Raw genomic sequence first — 22829 nt, 5'->3', positions numbered from 1 at the left:
CCGGCCAGGAGGCCGGACACAGAGGAGCGGTGTCTCTGAGCTGGGTGCCAGGGCCACTCTCTGATTCAGCAAAGCCCTTGATAAGAAATGTCATCATCCATTGAGTAATTTTAGCCCGAGAGATAAGAATCTCTATCAGGCTCAAACATATGGCTGGCTGCAGAGCACGCAGCAAAATGAGATGGGTAATTTATTTGCTTGTGCTAAGAGCACTTCCAGGCTCAGAAAAGCTGATGCAATGAAATAACTGCCAAATTACACTCCATTCTTCTTTGGAGACATGGAAGAGGCTCCTGAGAGATACAAGGAGCTCATCTATGCTGGCCAACAGCATCCCTTCTGAGCATCAAGCTACCAAAGCAACACCACCACCGTACAACCAATGAACGGGGGCTGCATGGGGTTTTCTAAGGTCTGTTCTTCTCATTAAATCCTACTCATTACAAAGGAACTTACACCTACAAACATGCCAGCTGCTGGTATGAAGTGTCAGTAAATACTACGCAGGGGAGGAAGCTGAGGGGTTAAGTGACAGAATCACGCAGCACTGGCAGAGTCAGGGGCTGAACTCCAGTCTCTGGAGACCAGCCCCGGTTTTTAGAACAGTTTAAAATTAATGGCCTGCAGCACTATCGATGCAGTTGGTGCTGCGATCCTCCAGTGCCAAGTTCAACTTAGCACCTATGATTTAGGTGACTTGGGCTAATCCACAGAAACACGATATTGGGCCAAGGCATTGCCAGCCTTGGCAATGAGCTACTAGGAGAGCAACAAACTGCCTAACCTGAGCTGCGGCCACTGCGCCTGAGCCACAGGGGCGAAGCAAGGACACTCCTCAGAAGCACTTCATGTATCTGACTGCTGATTGCGGGTAGGATGTGCCGGAGAAGGCTCATCCTTCAAGTGCCTCGGTTCTTACACTCTTTCCTCAAATACTCTGTTGGTTACCATCAAGGAGATAGTGAACAACTCTGTACAGCCACTTCTGTTCCCTCTCATCTTCATTGGCATGGCTGTTACTCAACATGTATCATATACTCCCTCACCATCACCTTCAAAAGGGGGAATTTCACTCTCAGACTGAAGATTAACACATGAACTTCCATTCCAAAACAGAACCTCAACATTAACCTGCAAACATTTCAAGTTGGTGCTTCCAAGGAGCTGAGTGGCCCTAGACTTTGAAAGTGTCCTTCCTCTCTCTGATTCAAACCCATTGCAGAAACGCAGTGGCTACATACTTGGTCACGGACAGTCTACTCATTGATGTGAAATCAGTGGTGCATCCTGACAAGGAGTATCTTCCCATCACCAGATCTACCAATGTCATCAACATTTTCACTAGAAATATCAGCAGTTAAACCAGAGACTGAATGAGTCACGGAGATTAGAAATTTCTCACTAATACTAAAAGATGGGCCTTCCAGCTCAGTGCTGAGGCACAGTGGTGAGGGAGAGCACGGTAACTCTGATCTGCAAAGAATGAGGGGATTGTCATCTCAGGGGTGTTCAATCCAACATCCTTCATCACTGTCAAATTTATCAGACAACGTTAACCTGACAATACAGGTCTAGATGTGTGTGCTGGCAGGGCTTTCACTGCAACATCATACACTGCAACCTCAAAGGATGAGTCTGATGAAAAGCATGATTCACCTTTTTATTATTTGTGGATTACATTGTCACTTTGAGCATTACTGTCTTTCCACCCTTACTGCCACACAGCCTTCACGTGAACCAGCTGGACCACACAATGCCCATCAGAGGATAGTTAAGTGCCCATCAGAGCCATTGAGCTCTATCAGCAGGACAGAGCAAGCCCAAGTCACCCCCCTGCAGTCCCAGCCACCTTTACCCTACAAAGAACAAGAACCCTTCCAACACACCAGAGCCTATAACAAAAACGAGCCATGTCTGTTTACAAGGAACAATGCTTGCAGCAGGAGTGAATTAAAAAATAAATCAAGAATTTAACTTTATTTTCTGCAACCAACGTTTTTTTCAATTTTCCAAAGGTGATAAATCAAAATCAGGCAATTTTGCTCTATTTTTCCTAGCTCCCACATTTATCCTTTTGTGGCTTCGGAAGAGGCAATGCGTTAAGCCCAGTTATTTCAGCTCTCACTGTATCTCATCAGTTTGGAAAATACGTCACTGCTGTGCTCTGGAGTTGGATCTGCAAACAGTGCAGCTGAGTGTGAGGGACTCTCTTCCTCACTTCCAAAAATAAAGCAGCTAGTTCCTCTGGCATAAAATAAAGGTACAAAGCTTCCTCCGGTAGTGATATATTTTATTGTGTGTGTGTAAGCAGAGATGCTTGAAGAATTAAGTCTTGTATATGTGGACAAGTAAGACACTTTGGTGATCATTTTTACATACAGCCTACTGAAGGGTCTGCTGGCTTTTGCGATGGGTTCTGAAGAGGCAGGCACAGATGACACAAAGCCTGGGACGTGGGCAAAGGAGCTGGGGGGAGGCTGGAGGCAGTAGGACAAACACTCAGCCAGAAACCAATGCCTGCATTCATCCCCTTCTTGCCCGATGGATATTGGAGTTAGGCTGGAAGGAGGGAAAACATTTGGCTGGTTTGGAATTCTTTTTACCTTGTTGTAAAGCATTAGTCCCACTCTAGAAGTCAGGAAGCTGGTCTGTAGGATCACCTCTCCTCTTTCCTCCCATGTCTTCTCTTGTGCACTCTTCTCCTGAGTGAAATCCATTTCTTCAAAATAAGAGCTACACTCTAGGCTTTTCTCCCTTCGAGCGATTATGACAGCAACACAGCACTGATTTTAGTTACTTGTGTGAAGCAGTCAGCTCCATCCTTTCTCCTCATGTGGTACTGGTGGTACAAACTTAACACCACCCCTTTCCCAAGGTCTGTGGTGGGGTTTATGTGGAGAGTTCAGAATGTCTTTCCAAATACTGTAATCCAGGCCAAATTTCAGCTTGTCAAACTTCATCATGCAAACGGTGGATGAACCTATAAAGAAAACACAATTATGATATCTGGATTGGGACAGACTGACAAACTTTCAGATTTCATACATGATTTTTGCTAGTATTAAAAGAGCTGTAATGTTTACTACCATGGAAGAGTAATGTCTGGTTCACCTTTCAAGGGATACCATGACCTTACAGTAGCCAACAGAGGGTACTAGTCAAACTGAGATGAAAACAGGATGTCAAATGAAGCTGGAAAACAAAACAAAACAAAACAAAACAAAACAATTCTATCATCTTTGGAGGGTTTCAAGATCTTGTTTTTTTCACACTCTAAATAAGTGAAAAAAAAGATAAAAATTTAGACATTTTGAAAGTTGCTAAAATTCAAACTCATTTTGATTGGAAGCATTTCAACAGCTAAAATTTTCCCTTTGGTGTCATGAACTTCTACATTTTTTCATTTCAACTTGCAAAGAGTTAGTTCAAATTCAAAACAAAATACAGAATCCAAAACTTTAGATGGACAAATCACTAACAACCCTCTCCAAAAGATTACTGTCCTTTTCCCCAAAAGGAGTATTTATTGAAACCAACTCTCTCCTGAGGGTGCATTCAATTTGAATATGGTAGCACATTAGTGAAAAATTCCCAGTCAGCTCAAGTGCTGGCAAAGGAAATATCTAGCTGCTTTAATCAAATTAAAAATGTTTTCATATACAATGCAATAGAATTAGTTTTCTGTGAAAATTTTACCCTAAAAGAATTTCTGTGCTAAACTACACATTCATATAGACTAGCAAAAAGACAACACTGTATGTTCGTTAATACTAAGGCAAAATTGTTCTACTGGGTATAATATAATTGTCCCATGAGAAGGCAGAAAAATCTCCCCCAAATCAGATCTAGATTAAGTTCTAAGTTTTATCAAACACAGCAGTTGCTTGTCTGTGTACAGAGCACAGGCCAGACAGAAACAGAACTACAACATCTAGATACTTCAGTGGGGATTTTAGGAAACTCCAGGAACTTCTCCTGCTGACAGTAGCCAGACAGATGTAAGAAACACAGTCCTGAGAAAGAAACAACAAACCTTCATCTGCTTTAACAGGACATTTGAAATGGATGGAGAATTAACACGATGGAAAAGCTGCTTTGGATTGCAAGAGGTACAGAACAAGGAACAGGAAGCCCCATCTCACTGGGAATGGACAGTAAGCAAACTTCTACCCAACAAGGAGGACCACCAGGGTGAGAGACACAGAATTCAGGTCTAGGAGGCAGTTGAGAATAACCCATAATTTATTCTCATAAAAGATCTCTTTCATAGAATCATTTAGGTTGTAAAAGACCTTAAAGATCAAGTCCTACCATTATCCTGACCTACTGAGTCCCATCACTAAACCACATCCTTTACATCAGTAGCAGCAAGTAAAGAGCAGCACCAAACAGCTTGGTTCTGTGCTTAGTAGACTTTGGAGGAGCACCAGGGTGGCTTGAAACAACCCAGCCGCCACACTACTGCAGCAGAGTTGGAAGCAGCAGAGTAGAAATCAAACCACATAGATAGGCTCCAAGTCATCACCAAACCCTTCTTTCCTGGTGCCAGTAGTCATGGCTGGGAGCTCCTGAGAAGAGCAACATTTCCACACTCTCACTTTCTATAACTTGAAAGGGAGGCTTCTGGGGTGGACTTGCCTTTTGTCCACAGAGACCCAAGCTTTGATTCATCTTCATATCCTCATATTTGTGGCACAGAGCCCCTTAACATCATCCTTCTCTTGGCAGCTGGTTTCTTTCCTTCTCTTGTGTGCTTAAGAGCCTTCCCCAAGGTGGAACCAGCTGTGAAACACTAACACCTTGATGAGTTCGAAATGCTCTGACCCTCACCTAATTTTCCAGACTTGAGATGTGACATTGAGGGAAGACGAGCCTCTGCTGCCACATCACTGGGGGAACACGCATGCTGCCACTAACTCCTCTTGTACAGCAACACAGGCACATCCTCACCCAGTGCTTCCACAAAGCTACTGAAGGAAACACCTTGCAACAAAAATGTCAAAAGCTAGTCACAGGAAGGGTATTTCTCTAACTGTAATTTTGATTTCTGCTTACAGGGAGACCCAAAGTGAGATGACAGGCTGGCAGGAGAAGCTGGTCTATGCTGGCAAAGATCTCTCCCTTGGGTGCAGAATGTGGCGAAGGAGGTACAAAGACACCAAGGCTCACACTCATTTTTGCTAGGGAAGTGTGAGGAGGACCAGGGAAGCTCAGAGAGGCGGATGGCCTCACTGGCAAATGAAACAAGGTCATGACTGGCGTGGTGGAAGTAGATGGCTCTAGCACTCACTGGGAGCACAGAGAACACAGCTAGGAAGACTGGAAAAAGGGCCCAAGCCTCAAGGGTGGCAATACAAACAACAGCTCCAAAGGGATGTGTCTCTCTCACCATCTCTTCCTGATGCCTGTGTTTACATGTAAAGCATTTTCATGCCACCCTGTCTCATCTGCTCCAAGAACTGCTGGGTTGTTTGGGGGCCTGGCTCTCTAATGGTCTCTGCCGCCACTGGCCATGCCACACCACGCCACGGCAGGCTCCTCTTGGGTTTTACAAGGCTACTCATTGCGTCTGTCTCCATCCTGTGAATCACTGGGCCAGGCCTGCTCCTGCCATGCAACAAAACCCACCAGATGGCCCATCCTTGGCCAGGTCACGATGCTGTGTCATGCATTATAGGGTAAGGAACATGAATAGGATGAGATCTACACCTTCAGGCCATCCATCTCACATGCATCTGCCACATAAACGACTCCTCCCCACTGAAGTGTTTCGTTACGCCCCAACCACAAGCTTCCACATTCTTCCCCCAATTTAACCCGGACAACCCCCAATGTCACCTTGCCATCCCTGGAAGGACATGACACACTAGCTTAATTTGGGGTGATGGAGATTCATTGTTTATTCAAACACTTGTGGCTGCCAAGCACCTTTCAAGATTGGGCGTCCACATCAGTACTTTCCGATGAGCTCCACAAACTGGTCTTCTCTGGAGATGTGCTGTGACATTGAAAATTTGCTACCAGTGAAGTCATTGAGGAAGACAGAGAAAGGGCAACTGGGTGTATGTCAGAAGAAATGTGACCGTAAACCGAGGGTTTGCAATGTGCAGCCTATAAAGAGACCACATGGCTCAGGGCATCTGGGATTACGGAGCATTATTCTCTGTCTGCCAGAACTATTCCTGCTGGCAGGGCACGGCGCTGACACAGTGACATGAAAAGCACAGCTTCCAGCAGTACCCCTGCACGAGCCTCTGCCAGGGGGCAGCCGAGCTGTCCCAAAGCCGGCCCTCCCTGGGAGGAACATTGCATGCTGATGATCCTGGCAAGGGGATGAGCAATGCAGTGTTGAAGTGCTAAACACTGATACAACCGGGGAGCAAAACAGTTTCCCATAGATAAAGGGACAGACAGGAATATCTGTGTAGGTAGAGTTTGGCCTGTTCTCAGCTGAAGTTAAATAACTACCAACAGTTGAGACAGACAAATGCCTTGCCCACACTGCTGAGCTGCAGGAGCGCAGGTACACAGCCACCGCCACCAGCCAAACCCACTGGGCACAGCACTTATGACGGGACAATCACATGCAAGACTGCCTTCAAACACGCAACCCGAATGGTGAGAGCAAGAATAATTTGGGTTACAACCTCTATTGCCTTCCTCTTCTGTGTTTCCTCAGCAGCTGGCTGTCCCCACTCAATTACCTCCTCCACTTCTGCATCACTAATAAATTAGTGTTACACACAGCAGCAGTGAGTAAAAGGCACTGGCAGGGCTGCTGAATGCATTGACTTCAACCAACTTAGCAGATGTGCTAAGGAAACATCTGGATATTATTACCAGAAGGCTTTCTAGGATACCCATCAGCTCAACACTCTTGTTTCCTCTGAGTCAATATATGTAAGAAAGAACATAAAAGTGAAAATAAAAGCACCCTAATTGGAAATATAGTCAGTCCTCTATGTCTGTCTGGAACTCTGCTAGCACTGACCCTACACCCTCAATGGGGGCAGTCAACCCATGACTCCCAGGTGAGGACCTTGGTGCTACAATGACAAGTTGTGCTGGCACAGGGCTTACAGGTTAACCCTCTCTACAGTGAATCTTCATTGGAGAAAGAGGCTCATCAAGATCTGATGAAGTCAAAAAAATCCTGGACTATGGGGCCCAGTGATACGTGGTCTGCACTGTCCCACCATGCATCTCCTGCTGATGTAACTCAGTGTTAAATCCTCCTGTGAATCACCTTCCTTCCCTCAGTTCTGTAAAATACATACCTAGCTGTTCTCAGCCATATAATTTTTTATTTTTTTTTTTATGTGTGGCTGGTACAGCGAGAATGGCTGGACTAAAACTCTTTTCAGAATACTAATCGAGGGAAAAAAAAAAAAAAAAAAAAAAACATCAAAAAGACTAATGAGATGCTTAATGTATTAAAGAAATGGCCATATGGAAACTTTTCAAACGTATGAGACCTACAGGACTGGCTGAGGCAAGAGGCATAATTAGCCCAGTGTGAGCTCACAAGGCCGGTCCATAATGCTTAGATGCACAAATGAGGGATGTCACGTACCAGCAGAGAGGCCCTGTTATCTTTGGGCCATGGGTTGGCAAAGTCGATGGAGTGCAGGGTTTCATACTTGTACCCACACTTTGAGAATAATGCTGGAAAAACTGGAGAGAGTTCAGAGAAAAGCTGCAAGAACAAAACCAGGCTTGTACCAAGGAGCTCAAGGAAGTCAGTCAAAGGGAAAGTTAAAAGGTGCCTGGCAGCCTGTAAGTATCTGTCAGTAAGAGTGCTCTCCAGCCTACCAGACAAAGGCAGAAGGAGAACAAAGGTTGAAAGTTGAAGCCCAACAGAAAACAAACCAGAAACAACGATACAAACTTTCAATACTGCTGTGAATTAACAGACGGAAAAGTCCTCCAATCAAGGCTCCAGCACTGGCAATTACTAAATGAAGATAGGATTCCACCTTCACCTCTCTTCCTCCCCCAAAAGTGCATTTCTGGGTCCATCCACACCCTCTGAACCCAGAGTGGAAATTAATCTAGGCAAACACTAACATCTCCGCTGTACAGGAGGTCAGACCAGACATGCACAATGATCCTAAAACCTAGAAGGGATACAAAGAACAAGAAGCCCAGTTATCAAGAGGTTGGACCCCACCAGCCCCCAGGAATCCCCACCCCACTTGCAGGTCTTCTGCATCCCCTCCGGCACCAAGGCGTGGATTTCACCAAAGAGCAGCAGAAGTGCCAGATCCTCAACACAAGTGACAAAGTGAGCTGCGGTTAAACCAAGAAAACCACAGCGATTTTTTCCAGCTCTAAATTTCCCAAAGAATTGGGAAAAACCACAGCCAGACAAAATGTAGTCAAAAAAATTGCCCTGACCAAGCAGAAACAAAGCATGGCGAAAGGCAAACAAAACCAACACCCTATTTTTATTTTCTAAGCTCTGAGAGAAGGGCATTTGGAGGTGAATCCAGGAAGAAAATTGTCTCTCACAGTCGGATTTCTTCTTGAGTGGTTTCCCAGAAGGCAAATTCCCTCCACATCCTGGGAGGTGAGGTGATAGGACAAATGTGGCTTTCTAGTGCTGGCTGTCCTTTGGAGAGCTGTCCCTCCCTTTTTGGCAGAGTTGACTCCAGATTTACCAGTGGATGCGGAAAAGCAAAGAAAATTGAGCCAGGAATCACCCTGCCCAGCTGCTCACATCACAAACCCCATCCCAGAGCCCAGCCTGGCTGTCTTGTGTGGCAGAGTAAGCCAACTCTGCAGGTGTTACACCATAGTGGGGAAGAGGACAGACATGTAACAGAGCTTGTTGGGCTTTCTGCGATTCTCAGAGCAGCATTTAAAACCAGTGGAGACCAGCTGTGTTTTGACACCATTCCGTAACTCCTCATTTTGAGATATCATCAGTAATTGTTGTATTGTTAGCCTGCAGAAGAGAAGGCTCTGGGGAGACCTTATAGCAGCCTCTTGACACTTTAAGGGGGCTTATAGGAAAGATGGGGAGAGACTTTTTATTATGGCCTGTATTTATAGAGCAAGGGATGATGGTTTTAAAAAAAGAGGGTAGATTTAGATTAGATATTAGGAATAAATTATTTGCTCTGAGGGTGGTGAGGCACTGGCACAGGTTGACCAGAGAAGCTGTGGATGCCCCATCCCTGGAGGTGTTCAAGGCCAGGCTGGATGGGGCTTTGGACAACCTGGTCTGGTGGATGGGACAGGGAGGTTGGAACTTGCTGATCTTTAAGGTCCTTTCCAACTTGAACCATTCTATGAGTCTATGATTTTTAGGTTTTCAGGACAAGCTGCCTGAGTGCTGCTGGGCTTCTCTGCTCAGGACACAGCTGAGTGTTTTTCCAGGCACAGCTGGGGTTCAGCCCCGAGTTGAGGTGCCTGCAGCCTGGCCACGTGCCTCATGTACAGCAAACTGGACCAGAAGCCCTCTTCTCACCTTCCCTGTGGTCCAGCTCATGACAATAGCAATTCAGGTAGCCCCTGCCCCAGTGCCCCATCTGTGAATGGCTTGCTCTCCAACACAGCAGACACGAGGATAAATATCAAGTCATGCCTCCAAGACAGAGATGATGTTTGGCAGGGTCATGCAGAAGAGCACACCCCACACAGTGCACAAAAGAACAGACTGCCCATTGCTCAAAAGCTGCTTAGCAGAACATCTGCTCAGCAAATCTGTGGCCTTTAAAACTCAGAGATGTCAACAGGAAGTTTGCAGGTACGCCCTGTTCCCCAGGTGCCCTCCCAGGCAACCACCTCCAATGCCTGCAGACTCTCCAGCCCACTTCTGCTTTCAGCTGCAGGGATGTGGCCGTGGGGTCCGTGTGGTGAGTCGGGAGTGGTGACAGCCATGACCAAGACACAAATCAGAGCTGGGTGCATTTCTCGCAGTAGCTGGCAAAGGAAACCTATTAATTCCTGCTGATCCATGATCCTCAAAGCTAGTTCTACCTTGAGTTAATACAGGAGTTTTCAAGTCATTGAGCTCAGACGATGTGAGGCCTACAGGATTACAGGCACTGTCTCTCTGGCATCTGGCATTAGAAAGGCTCTAAATATTTTAATAAGAAGGATTACTTCTGACCACACTTGGTCTTAATGGCTTACAAAGAGGGTATGGAAGAAAAGGTGGGAGTGGGAGGGCTAATTAGCCAATATGAGGAATGGAGGCCTGCCAAAACTTTCTCCAGCAGCAGCAATAACGAAACACGAGCAAAAGGCAAATCATCACAACCCCCGTCAGTGTTATGATAAGGCTGGTGGGAGGCCGAGGCCAACTCGGGATCCGAACAATGCAGACAATCATGCTGACCTGATCCCCCGCCACCGTTTTTGAAGAGAAGTACCCACCCTCCCCTTGAAGCAAGGATATGGCTGCAAAAAAGTGGTTGTGAGCACAAGGCACAGCGCACAGAGTTTCACTGGCTGCATGGAGGAGAAGGGCAAAACCCAAGAGGACAGCAGGCATCTGGAGGCAGTAACATCACGCAGCATCCCTGTGGCATTAGGAGGAGCCAACTGCTGCCCAGCTCTGTGTCTGTGCTGTCTTGGCAAACAAACAAACAAACAAACAAACAAACCCTCTGTGTTTCTGTCTTTCCAAATTACACAGGTCTAGACCATGCAGCTTCATCCAGTACATTTAGCCGCTCAAGATCAGATGTGCTTCTGAAAAGCAGCAGCTTCTAGAGCTGTGTGAAAACAAAAACATCAAAATCTTGCCTTTCTTTCTAAATGGGGAGAGCTTATCTAAATTTTATAGATTGGGAAGTGCTTGTAGATCACAAAAAGCATTTGAAAGTCACAGATATATGAAAGGAGTCTTGAATATGTATGTGTGCGTAAGCATATTATGCATGCACACTTTTTTTTAATGTTGTCTTTTTATACCTTACTGATGATTTTGTTTTGCTTGTGTTATTGTCACACCTTAATTCTTCTGCCAGCACAGGCTGAGTGTGAAAAAGGATGTCCACATCCATGGACTACAGGCACTAAGAGGTCAGGGTATGAAGTTCTCAACCCTGATGCACCAAAACACCCCTTGACATGAATTGTAACTGGACCTCCAGGTTCCCTTTGTGCCTCTGGACTCCAGGATTTCCACGTCTCCCAGGTTTCTCTAAGCTTCCAAAGACTGTGTCCCAGGACATGGTCCCTCCCTGGATCCTTGCTTAGACAGGGCTGAAGAGCCCTAAGGATGCAAATGCCCCACCGAGTCCTTCCTGCCAACAAAAAGCAAATGACTTTTTCATCACCATTTGTATCAGGCGTTGCTTTGCAGCTACTGCAGACCTTGGCAGGGCACAGTGGTGGATGCTCCGCTCAGCAGAGGAGGACAAGGTGGTAGGGCTGTTGGCACCCAGCTGCTCTCAAGGAGGCAGGACAGCAAGAGGCAAGAGCTGGGGAAGAGCAAAGACCCAGGCAAGCCTTGTGGCTTTCTAAAGCCCCTGAAGGGACCATCGGGTCAGCAGGTCTGACTCTTGCATAACAGAGGTCTCAAGCTTCACTCCTTCACCTTTGATTTGAGCTCCATGGTTAGTGTTTGCCCAAGCCCCACCTTCCAGAGAGGCATGCAGGCTCCATGCAGAGATTTCCTGATAGGGAGAAGGTAACACACCTTTTTGATGGCTGGCTTAAATACTTAAAAGCCTTTGGTATTTAAAAAAGGCACTTTAATGCTGATTTATCTCTATTTCATTTGCAGATACGGGTTCCTGTGATACAGCTGCTGGCTGTGGGAGGTGCTTTGCCTGGTGATTTCCTTGCTGGTCACAAAACACATCTCCAGGAGAAACCGTGGGGGCCCCCAGCTCTCCTCCCATGCAGACAGCCTGTCTTCTGCCCCCACCCTTTTTATTTATTTCTAATTGCAGAAGGAGAACAGGAGCTTTCAAAGGGTTTAACACAAGTGTCTGAGAGGGAAGGGCTGCTCCAAGATGACACTGCCATAAAAAGGAGCAGGGAGGGACCGAAAGGAAGGGCAGCGCAAACACTTTCATCCCCATTTTTTCCATCCCAAGGTGAATCCACCCATTTCTCCGCTCCACCTTTCTTTCCAATTTCCAAACACATGCTCTGCACCAGCTCCTCCAGATGCATAAAGATGCCCTTCCCCAAACATCCTCCACAGAGGCCTCATGACTCCAAGCTCTCATGACCCTGTGCCGTTCGTCCTCCCTTGGCCTCTCGTTAACAATAATTACCCAAGTTACGAAACCTTCCCCTTGGTGCTCACATCTCAAAGGGCAATTTTAACCAGGCTAGCTAAGCCGCGCTCACCACAAAGTGGGGAAACCTGGGCTAAAGAAGATGTTCGTGGTCACACAATGTACTTCCATCAGAAACAGGGGTCTCACTCAAGCACCCCAAGTACAGCGAGCTCCTCCTGCCTGCAGCATCCTCATCCCACTTGCAAAGGCACACATTTTTAAGGCATCATGCTGACACTTCAGCATTTCCACAGAAAACAACCCTCAGTATTCAAACGAATTTATCTAAGAAATGTGTTTGTTTATCTCTAAGCACAGATTAATTTCCAATTTCTGTCAGCAAAATAAAAACAAAAACACAAAACAAACAAAGAAAAAAGAGCCCGCTTGATGGGGAAGCCTAAAAATAGACCTGCATATTGTAAATAGTGAACTGTCAGGTAAGGGCTCTGGATTGAAGGTTCAGATGAATAATGTGTTTGCTTTTCCTGCTTCAATACTTTCCTGCTATTATCACTGTACAAATAAGTCAGCGCAGGCTAATTAGTCCAATGGCAATTTCCTGGGAGCTGGTACTTAAGCAGCAGGCCAGATTTATTCCCCACTATCAGCAAGCTGGAGTCCCCAGGCACTCCCAAAAGACTGAAGAGCGTGGTTGCCAACCCACCCTGCGTTGCCATGAGCCCTGCTCCAAGACCGTCAGTCCTGGGATGCACCAAGGTGCTCTGGAAGAGCCTACACCTGTGTTTATCTCCTTCTGTATGGAAACCCCCAACGTAAGAGGGACTTGCTGTGCATGCAAATGCCAGATCTCCAGCAGGATTGGTGCAGCAAGAGGGGATTTAATTTTGGGAGCCACGAGTGAAAGTGCTTTTTCTACACGGCCCCATCCGTGCCCACACGAAGAGACAAAAGATGGGGAGGGAAAGTTCTGTGAAGTGTTTTTATAGGGCACCCAACAAAGCAGTCTCCAGTCCCTTTTCAGAATTCTAGCCCAAAACCATCCCGCAAGGCTCAGAGAGTTTTTATTTATGGGTGAATTACATCAAAGAACCACCTAAACAATGCCTGTGGTTTCGGTCGTTTTTTTTCCCACTTGGTATTTATACAGCCACGGATTCGCACTGTAATTGAGTCAAACACTAGAACAAAGATGAAGGAGGAGAGGAAAGGAAAAAAAAAAAAGTGCTGTTACCTGTGTTACATCCAAAACAGCACTGAATTTAGGCACAATCTTTGGTGCAACCCAAACTCAGCTGCAGGCTGGCCACTAACACATTGCTTTTGCAGTACAAAGTCAGCATCCTCCCTCTTTCAGCCTTTCAGGGTCTTTTTTCTAGGTGGTTGGCTTGCCCTGGATTTATTGTATTATCATTCCTTTCTGCTTTCAGTGCACAGCAAAGGGTTAAGCGACCTTTCAGATCCTCCCTGGATGCAACTCAGTGCCTAACAAGAAAGCTTCCAGCCTAGAGAAAACAACTTGAAAGAAGGGCAGTGACCCAGCCACAGGCTTAAGTTTCGGGTCACAAAATCCCTGCTCAGAACCATCCATCTTTCTCTGGCCACAAGTTTGCAGCGAGTTGCCTCCCATTACGGTGATTCAGGAAAACACCTTTTGGGGACCTAACTGTTGTTACCGTCCTGTTTTGAACCTGAGATGAGAGCTGTGAACTAGCGAGGGACACAGCAGGTACACGCTGACACAGGATCCTGCTGCATCGGTTAGGAAGTGTTAAAAATATATGTGCTATTAGGGAAAAAAATAAAAAAATCTGCAATAGCAAACTGTGAATTTACTCTCAAATTTTGCAATACTAGACTGGGGAAAGTTTGTGAGGAAATGGGAGCTCATAACCCCTGTCAGCTTGGACACATGCACACCACATTGCGTGGCAGAATCAAAGCCATTTGGCCAGCACAGGAGCTCCTTGCTGTGCTGCTAAAAGCCATGGATCAAAGAAAGAGAGGAGGTTTGGTGTTACCGCACACTGAGCCTGGGGGCCGGCACATCGCAGAAATGCCACACGCTGCGGGAGGCTGCCGAGGATGAGTGGCTCCATCTCCACGCCGCAGCGATGATGACCCACGGCTGAGCATCAGCAGAAGGCTCGGAACCCAGCTCCTTCACAGCATCATCTGTGGGACCACTCAGTGAGCACAGACCTGCCACACAAACCATACAGAAAAGTGGCTGCTTGGGAGCAAGACCTCAGTTAATCTGGGACAAGATGAGCCAAGGGTCAAGGTTTGGTCAAGTGTTGGAATGGACTGCCCAGGGACTTGGTGGTGTCCCCAGCCGTGGAGGTATTTAAGAGAGACACCTCTTAATATGGCACTAAGGGCTGTGGGTTAGTGATGGGACTCGGTACGTCAGGTTGGTGGCTGGAGTTAGTGATCTTGAAGGTCTCTTCCAGCCTGGGTGGTTCTGTGATTCTAAGAAGGACAAGAAAGAATGCTGTGGGAATCCCACTGTGATGCTGGTCCAGCTCTTCCTGACCCCACACCTCTCTGGTCTGGTCTTGCCCTGGGCTGATGCTGATAGAGAGCACCATATGGGAAGCAAATAAGGCAAAACATGAGGATGTGAACCTATCATCAAAAATTCTCCCAAGGAACAGGCTGCACAGGCAGGTACTCGGGTGCAGAGACTTCCCCTTCACCCTCACCAACAAACCAGAGCAGAGAGGCAGAAAGCCTGAGGGAGGTTCATGGTTCAGCTGCAGCTCCCGAGCTTTCCATGAGGTTGTACCCATGACTCTTCCCCACAAAAGTTTTCTGGCAGCAGGTCCAACCCGTGATACCGTTCCCATCCATCTTTCCCATTCAGTCATGCAAGCCAGTTTGTGATGTAAAACCATGCACTGCACTGGGGAACCAATTCTACAGAGCAATAACTCAGGGAAGAAAAAAAATAGAGTTGTATGAGCTGTAGAGGTGCCTGGTGAGCTCCCCACCATGCGCTTGCAGCTGGCTGCAGGAGAAAGCTGAGGGAGCCCGTGTCCCCTGGGATGCCTCAGGGACATCCTTGGCTCTCAGGAGCCTGAGGTCATTTGCAGGTTGTGTGCTAATGCTGCTCGGCCACCCAAGGTAAAAGCAAGCGAATGTGGCCATGAGCTTTTATTTTTAGTGAGCAACTGCATTTATTGGGGCTATTCAAAAGCTGTGCAGAATTCAGCTCCACGACCAAGTGACGGCGTTTTTCAGCTGACTGCCTTTCTGTGCGATCCCACAGCACCCAAGATACCAACCACATCCACAGGCTGGAAACACACGAGCAGTCACCTCTCACCAGATGCCAAGGAGTGAAACACCTGGCTGTGAAGGTCAGCGTGCACTGGGGACAACACATGCACAAGGTCCAGCTTCATCCACAGGCAGGACAGCCCTACCACTTTCCCAGACCAACAAGCAATGGATGAATCCCAGAAGGGCTGAGGTTGGCAGGGCCCTCTGGGGTCCGTGTGGTCCAACCCCAATGGGAGTTGGACTCCATTCTCCAATAGGAGAGGTTCTGCCATTCCTTCATCATCTTGGAAGTCCTCCATCAGACTCTTCCCAGTATGCCTGTGTCTCTCTGGTACTGGGGGGACCAGAACTGGGCACTTTACTCCAAGTGTGGCCTGAACAACAGGACACTGACCTCTTCAGGTGAAGCTATCTTGTATAGCCTTGCCTATACTAATGTGGAACAGATATCCCTATTTATGTTATTATTTGCTGAAAGCATTTATGCTGCATCCCAGAAAATGCGAAGATGTCCTCTGCTGCCCAGAAAGGAGCTTCCCATGGAAAGATGCCAAAAAAAAAGTGGTTTTCTGAGACTGATGCATGTCACTAGCAAAAACCATCTAAGCAGGCACAGGATGGATCTGAATCAGATAGTGATGGCCTTTAGAAAGGGTCCTGGAGACATCCGTCTGGGAGTAATCTGTTCATAACTGAGAGTAGGAGTAATTGAGTAAGTGCTCTGCGTCCCCACCACACACACGAACATCCCTTGCTGCCCAGCAAGTTGCTCTCCAGATATATACACATATAAATATATAAATATATATATGAAATATATATATATGTTCTTTAGAGATTCATGAGGATAAAAAAGGGAAGGATGCAGGCTCCCTGCCCCACAGCCTCAGCCCTCCAAGTAGTGAGAGCAGCCTGGAGGTGGGATCCCCCCAGAAACCATCCTGGTTCAGCCCCCAGCCCTGACCCACGTTATTTCTCTCCAGCAGCTCCTGATGCTCCATGCTGAGGCCACCAGATTTTGAAGGGTCCAAGAGGGAAGCAGCACCAGAAAGGGGAATCTCAACTCCTGCCCTGCTGTTGTCATTTACCAAAGCAGAGTGGGATTAAATATTTATTGACAAGAAGTCAAAAGAGGGAATCAGGGAACGCTCAGGGTGCTGTTAGGTGACCTCTACGGCCCAAGCATCCCGAGTTGCCTACACCAAGCTGGGAGATGGTGCTGATGGGGACATGTATAAATAAATAACCCCAGCCTCTGCTTCCAGCCAGGCACCTCTTAAAATGGGGACTGTTAGCGAGAAGCACGAAGCTGTTAGCGAGGAGGCTGAAATCTCAGCCCCAACCCATAGGAAGGTTCCAGCAAGGAACTCGCCCCAGCAGTTGGGCTGAGTCACCCTGCACGGGGAGGAAAGGTTTCACCATCCATCGTGCCCCGACACGCGGCAGCCGTAACGGGTTCCTCGCCGCTGGGCACGACCCGGGGCTGCCAGCCAGGGTGAGACCCGGTGAGAACAAGCCCTGGGGAAGAAATCCAGCTCTGCCCTGGGTTTGCAGCCTGTCTGCTGCGTGGCAAATCATGGGGAGAGTGGGAGCTAAGCTCCTGCTCCATGCATGCCCTGCCAGATGAGAGGTGATGCACGGGGTGGGCGGGCACGCAGCAATTGTACTCGTTCCCAGGCAGGCTCAGTGCCACGGAGAACCTGCACCAGACCCTGTGAGGAAAGAGGAGCAAACTGGAAATTTTTGCTTTGATGCTCTGCTGCTCCGGCTGCTCTGGGCACGCAGCAAAGCCCAGCAGTGTGGAGGAGGAGGAGGAAGAAGAGGAATAGGAGAGGAGAAGGAAGAATAGGAAGGAAAGGCTGCCAGTGCTCGCCCCCATGCCTCCGTGCAGGCACCTGCCTGTGCAGACACGCGGGGCTGAGCTCAGCGGCAGGTGAAGATGACGGGAGGGAGCGGCAGCACCTGCAGCGTCACTGCTGAGCAAGTGCCCAGCCATTTCGGCAGCCCCAGTTGAAGCTATGCCTTGTGTAACCCGGCTCCTCCGCTCCCCGCAGCCCCATCGTGCCTGGCACGGATGCTGTGCAGGGCCAGGGCTCCGAAACGGCAGCCAGCAAGTAGGGCTGGCACCATCAGCTACTAACAGACTGCATCGCCGTGTATCACCCTAAAATGCCCATATGAGAGACACAGTCTGGCTCTCTTTGGTTTTTAACTCGGCAGAATCTGTACCTCAACTGTCACATTGGCGAATTCAGGATCCAGAGAAAGAGGTTTTTCCCGGCACACGGTCTCGAGCTGTGTTCTATTTCCTGGCAAACTCCTCCCTGCACCGCGGTGCTGCACAGAGGCAAGTTGTTCTGAAGGGTTACTTGGGTGCAGGGCTTATTACAAAAGAAAACAAAAGACACATGCGCAGGAAACTAAAAACCATTATCGACAGCTAAATCCGGGCAGAGTGCAGTGCCAGGACACAGAGGGTGCCCTCCTCGTCCTGAAGAAGTTATGTTCCAGGAGACACTAATATTTTTTATCGGTATTGTCACTGCTGTTAGCACAGTAATGATGTCAGGCATCAGCCAGCAGCAACAGCAAGGTTCAGGGCCTTGCATTAACCGCAGTCTTGATCTAGCTCTAGGAAGCCAGCAGTAGCAATGGGATCAGAATACATATCAAGGTGATATGATGAAAAAAGATTTCCCGGTTACACTCCTGACACTTGCATCCTCTCCCTTCCTCCAGCCCTTTCCTGTGTCTCTTTAAGTCTCCTCCAGAGACCTCAAAGCACTTTGAAAGCTGAATTCAGCCCTGTCACCCATCACCTTCCTGATGGAGAAGCTGCAATTTGGGGAGGTTGGGAACCCATCCAACACTGCCCAGCTGCCCGCTGGGAGCAGAGGAGACTGGGACTGGCTGCACACGGGTGTTGGCACACGGATCCACCACCTCTATCCACCACACTGACTTCCTGCAGGAAATCCCAGAGGGCTGCACTGCACGGCACTGCCATCGCTGTCCCACCAGCTGAAACCTGTGGCCACTGTCCCCACTAAGATGACAGATTGAATAATATGACTCTTTTTTTTTTCTTTTGTCTCCACTATTCTGTTAGCAGTGTCCAGCCTCTTGATTATCACCAAAGCCATGGATGACATGTCCAAAATCACAGCAACCAAGGATGACATGTCCAAAGGTCACACCTCCAGAGAAGTCCACCAACTTAACCGAGAATAAACCAGACAGGAGCTCACTCCCAGTGACACCTATGACCAAAAACGAATGTGTGGCTGATACAGAGCATGGAGGACCACCTCTGCCCCATCTCTTGCTATATGGACATGGAGCATGGGCACGAAGCAGCAAAATCCACACACTGCATACAGAAGCACTGAGCATCCCAGATCCAGGGCCAGTACACAACCTCTGTTTCCCATCACACTGGGAAAGGGACTTTAACTAAAATTTCCCAGTAGGAATAAGAAGTGTAAATGCTGTGTTGTGGCTGCCCACGAGCTGGGGAAGCACCACTCATTTAACACCATCCTTCAGGCACGAATGTCCCGTGGGCACTGTGCAGTGCCGGGGACCTTGGTTTCCCCTGCCAGCAGCTGGTCGCTCGACTGACTTCCAAGACCCATCAAAGCAGTGTCCTTTAAACACAGACCTTAAATAAAAACCTCCACATGTCTCTGGGGCTCAAATCCAGCTGCTGCTGTTACACCGACAGCGTGACTGTCCCCAGGGCAGCTCACTTCTGGCAGCAAGGTCCCCAGCCGCCCCGCCTGCATGCACGCAGCTGACGCGCAGCATCCACCTTCGCAGCACGGACCCGGCATTACCGGTTTCCCAAACTTCCCAGGCCCTTTGGCTTCACCAGAAACTTCAACCAGAAAAGCAGCGGGGCTGGAAGCGGCGACGGCAGCAGCTGCCGCAAGCAGGCGGGTGGTGCAGAGCACCACATTCCTCCCCTGGGAACGGGCAGCGCGAATAAACCGAAAAGCTGATTTTATGGCATCTTTCGAATTCTTAACAAGCCAACAAAAATTACTGCTTTTTTTTTTTTCTTCTTCTTCCTCCCCTTTCATTTTTAAAGTGACAAAGCTTTGGGGATCGGTATTGAATTTTTAAATGCCAGGATATTGTTAGATGCATCTGGGGGTGGTTAATCAGAAGCACTGAATAAATAAGTAAAAGCAACACGAGTTCCCCAGCAGGACACAGGGCAGCGAGGGGATGGCTTTCCACCTCCTCCCAGCCCTGACTCCACCCAGGCACTGGGGCAGTGCTGTCAGAGCAGGGTGGCCGTGGGCTTTCAGGATGGGCTCTTTGGCAAGGAGGGCTCCATCACCCCGTGCTCAGCGGGAGACATCCGGACCCGAGCTGAGGCCACTTGTGGGGCTGCAGGGGAGGCAGATTTCCCCTCCCTGGAAATAACACAGAAGGCGTTTTGCAGGCAGGAGGTGGCTCCCCAAGGAGAGGAGCCAGGGATGGGGGTGAGCAGGGTGAGGAGCAAGGTGAAGGAGAGCCCCACACTGCCACAACCACCTTCCCTCCCTCCCTCCTGGCCCCAGCGGTGCCACCCGCACCAGCAGGGGCAGGGCAGGCGGCAGCGAGCCAGCTCAGCCAGCCAGGAGGTGCAATTATCATGAAAGCTCAGCAGGCTGGAGCAGGGGAGAGGAGATGCCTCCCCAGCCAAATGAATAGGTTTAACGCTACTCGCATTCCTGCATTCCTCTGCCGCTGTGCAGTGAATAAACCCTCACAACTGCTAAAAAATGAGGCGGTTTTGGTTAAGCTGCGTGAGTGTGTGTGTTTTGTAACCTTACACCTTTGCAGACAGAGCCCTGCTATGTTTGTAATCTAGGAGCTGAGGTTTTCCAGAGCCAGCTCGTGTAACCAGGCAGAGACGTCAGCACATGCCTATTTTATGGGAATAGGATCCCACCGCAAGTGTTCAGGGATGGGACAGAAAATGTGTGGCGGCACCTTGCTGGGCACGGGTGCAGCACGGGTCCCTGGCACACACAGAGCCAATGCTGATCGTGTTACACCCAAACCTTTTTACCTTTCACCTGTGCAGGTCTATCTGCGCAGGATCCTGTCTGGGTCTGGAAGCAATAATAGTGTTTGTTCATGGTTTCACTGCAAAACTCAGTGGCTCCTTAGCCAAAGGTGAGAATCCCCATGTTGCTTTGCCCAACCTTGGCTCCTCAAACCTGCTTCTGGCACCACCACCTCTCATCTCTTCAGAAACTCTCCCTCCCTGCCTTGCTCCCATCCTACCTCTTCATCATCCCCCAGTCCCATGTCAGGCTTCCCTCCTGTGGGCTTCAGCCACAGTTCCATTTTTCTTCACCTCTCCTTCACCTCCATTAAAATCCAGCTCTTCTCACACACGACTCAGACTTTTCTCTCCACTCCAGACTGGTCTCTGTATGTTCAAAATAGTCTTGGGACATCCTTTGGATGCTCACTCATCCAGCATCCAAATCCCCCACTGCAATCAAAGCTCTTATTTCTCACATTGCAGCCAACACAACTACCCTTCCTTGAGAAATGTAACTTCTTCTGATCAAGAAGTACATTGACCACAAAGGTCGTTTTCTCCACTTCACCTTCACCCCACTTCACCTTCTCAAGGCTCCCCTCTTTCCTTACCTCAATACTTGAGAGTTCCCTAACTTTCAAGGCATAACCCATGCCCTACATTACCCACAACCTGCTGCTCACTCTTACAGAACTGGTGCCCTGTGGTTGCGTCTGGGTACAAAAAAAGTCAGTCATATTTGTTCTCAATTAACTCACAGCACACAGATTCCTACCTGTTGCTATAAGCATCTCTTGACACATTGCTCTTGGTAGTGCAGAAGACATAGAATCATAGAATCATAGAATCATAGAATCATAGAATATCCTGAGTTGGAAGGGACCCTTAAGGATCATCAAGTCCAACTCTTGACACCGCACAGGTCTACCCAAAAGTTCAGACCATGTGACTAAGTGCACAGTCCAATCTCTTCTTAAATTCAGACAGGCTCGGTGCAGTGACAACTTCCCTGGGGAGCCTGTTCCAGTGTGCAACCACCCTCTCTGTGAAGAACCCCCTCCTGATGTCAAGCCTAAATTTCCCCTGCCTCAGCTTAACCCCGTTCCCGCGGGTCCTGTCACTGGTGTTAATGGAGAAAAGGTCTCCTGCCTCTCGACACCCCCTTACGAGGAAGTTGCAGACTGTGATGAGGTCTCCTCTCAGCCTCCTCTTCTCCAGGCTGAACAGGCCCAGTGACCTCAGCCGTTCTTCGTACGTCTTCCCCTCCAGGCCTTTCACCATCTTCGTAGCCCTCCTCTGGACACTCTCCAACAGTTTCATGTCCTTTTTATACTGTGGTGCCCAGAACTGCACACAGTACTCGAGGTGAGGCCGCACCAGCGCAGAGTAGAGCGGGACAATCACCTCCCTTGACCTACTAGCGATGCCGTGCTTGATGCACCCCAGGACACGGTTGGCCCTCCTGGCTGCCAGGGCACACTGCTGGCTCATATTCAACTTGCTGTCTACCACGACCCCCAGATCCCTCTCTTCTAGGCTGCTCTCCAGCGTCTCATCGCCCAGTCTGCTGATCTTCTGTACATGTGGAAGAACAAAATATTACCCTTGCTATCAAACCCTGGAAAAGCAGCAGCCCAGTGCAGAGGTAAACAAGCAAACAGAGATACACATTCATCAAGGAGGAGAGAGCATGCTGCATGAGCATGCCAAGCTGCAGCATCTGCAAACACATCAGGGTTTTTATCCAAACACAGCATTTACTCCTCTCTGCATTCACATGGCAGAACACTCAAAATGCCCCTGAATAGTCATGTCAGGAGTCCTGACCAGCAAGTGATACTGCTTGGCAGGCATCTGCCAAACCTGCAGAGCAAGACGTGGCTGGAGGAGTCTGGCCAAGAGCAGGGAGAGGAGGAGATACCCAGCTGGCCAGGAACATACGCCGGGCAGCTCTCACATTGGCATTCACAGCAAACCAGCTTTGCAAGTCTCTGAGGACGCTACTCAGCAGATATGTAGACATTTAAAACAAACAAAAAAAATAGTCCACGTGGACATGACTTCCCCTTGGTTGTGGCTTTCCAGAAGAGGCTTGCATGGCCAGTTCATTCACAAGACCATTGGGGCAGATCCTGCCCCACACCACAGCCAGTGCTGGAGCCTTGAGTGCTGCACCTGGTGCCACCAGATCACTGCCTGGTGACAATCTGATAGCCACATGAGACCAGTGTCCTGTTGCAAAAAAGGAGATGCACGATCAGCAGGGTTGTTTTTTTTTCTCCCCTTTTCCTCCT

The 22829-nt window shown here is 48.5% G+C and overlaps 1 long non-coding RNA gene across 1 annotated transcript in view; it reads right to left on the bottom strand.

The window, feature by feature from the left end:
- Positions 1-1641: 1641 nt before the first annotated feature.
- The window catches only part of LOC118162134, a 100713-nt gene continuing 79525 nt past the window's right edge, over positions 1642-22829 (bottom strand). Inside the window, exon 5 of the long non-coding RNA XR_004748311.1 lies at positions 1642-2980. This is a non-coding gene — a long non-coding RNA (uncharacterized LOC118162134). The remainder of the gene's footprint in view (positions 2981-22829) is intronic.

Source organism: Oxyura jamaicensis, chromosome 2 (assembly GCF_011077185.1).
Source record: "Oxyura jamaicensis isolate SHBP4307 breed ruddy duck chromosome 2, BPBGC_Ojam_1.0, whole genome shotgun sequence".
Taxonomy (NCBI): Eukaryota; Metazoa; Chordata; class Aves; order Anseriformes; family Anatidae; genus Oxyura; species Oxyura jamaicensis.
Note: the sequence above shows the minus strand (reverse complement) of the source record. Positions and strands in the feature narration are given on the sequence as shown.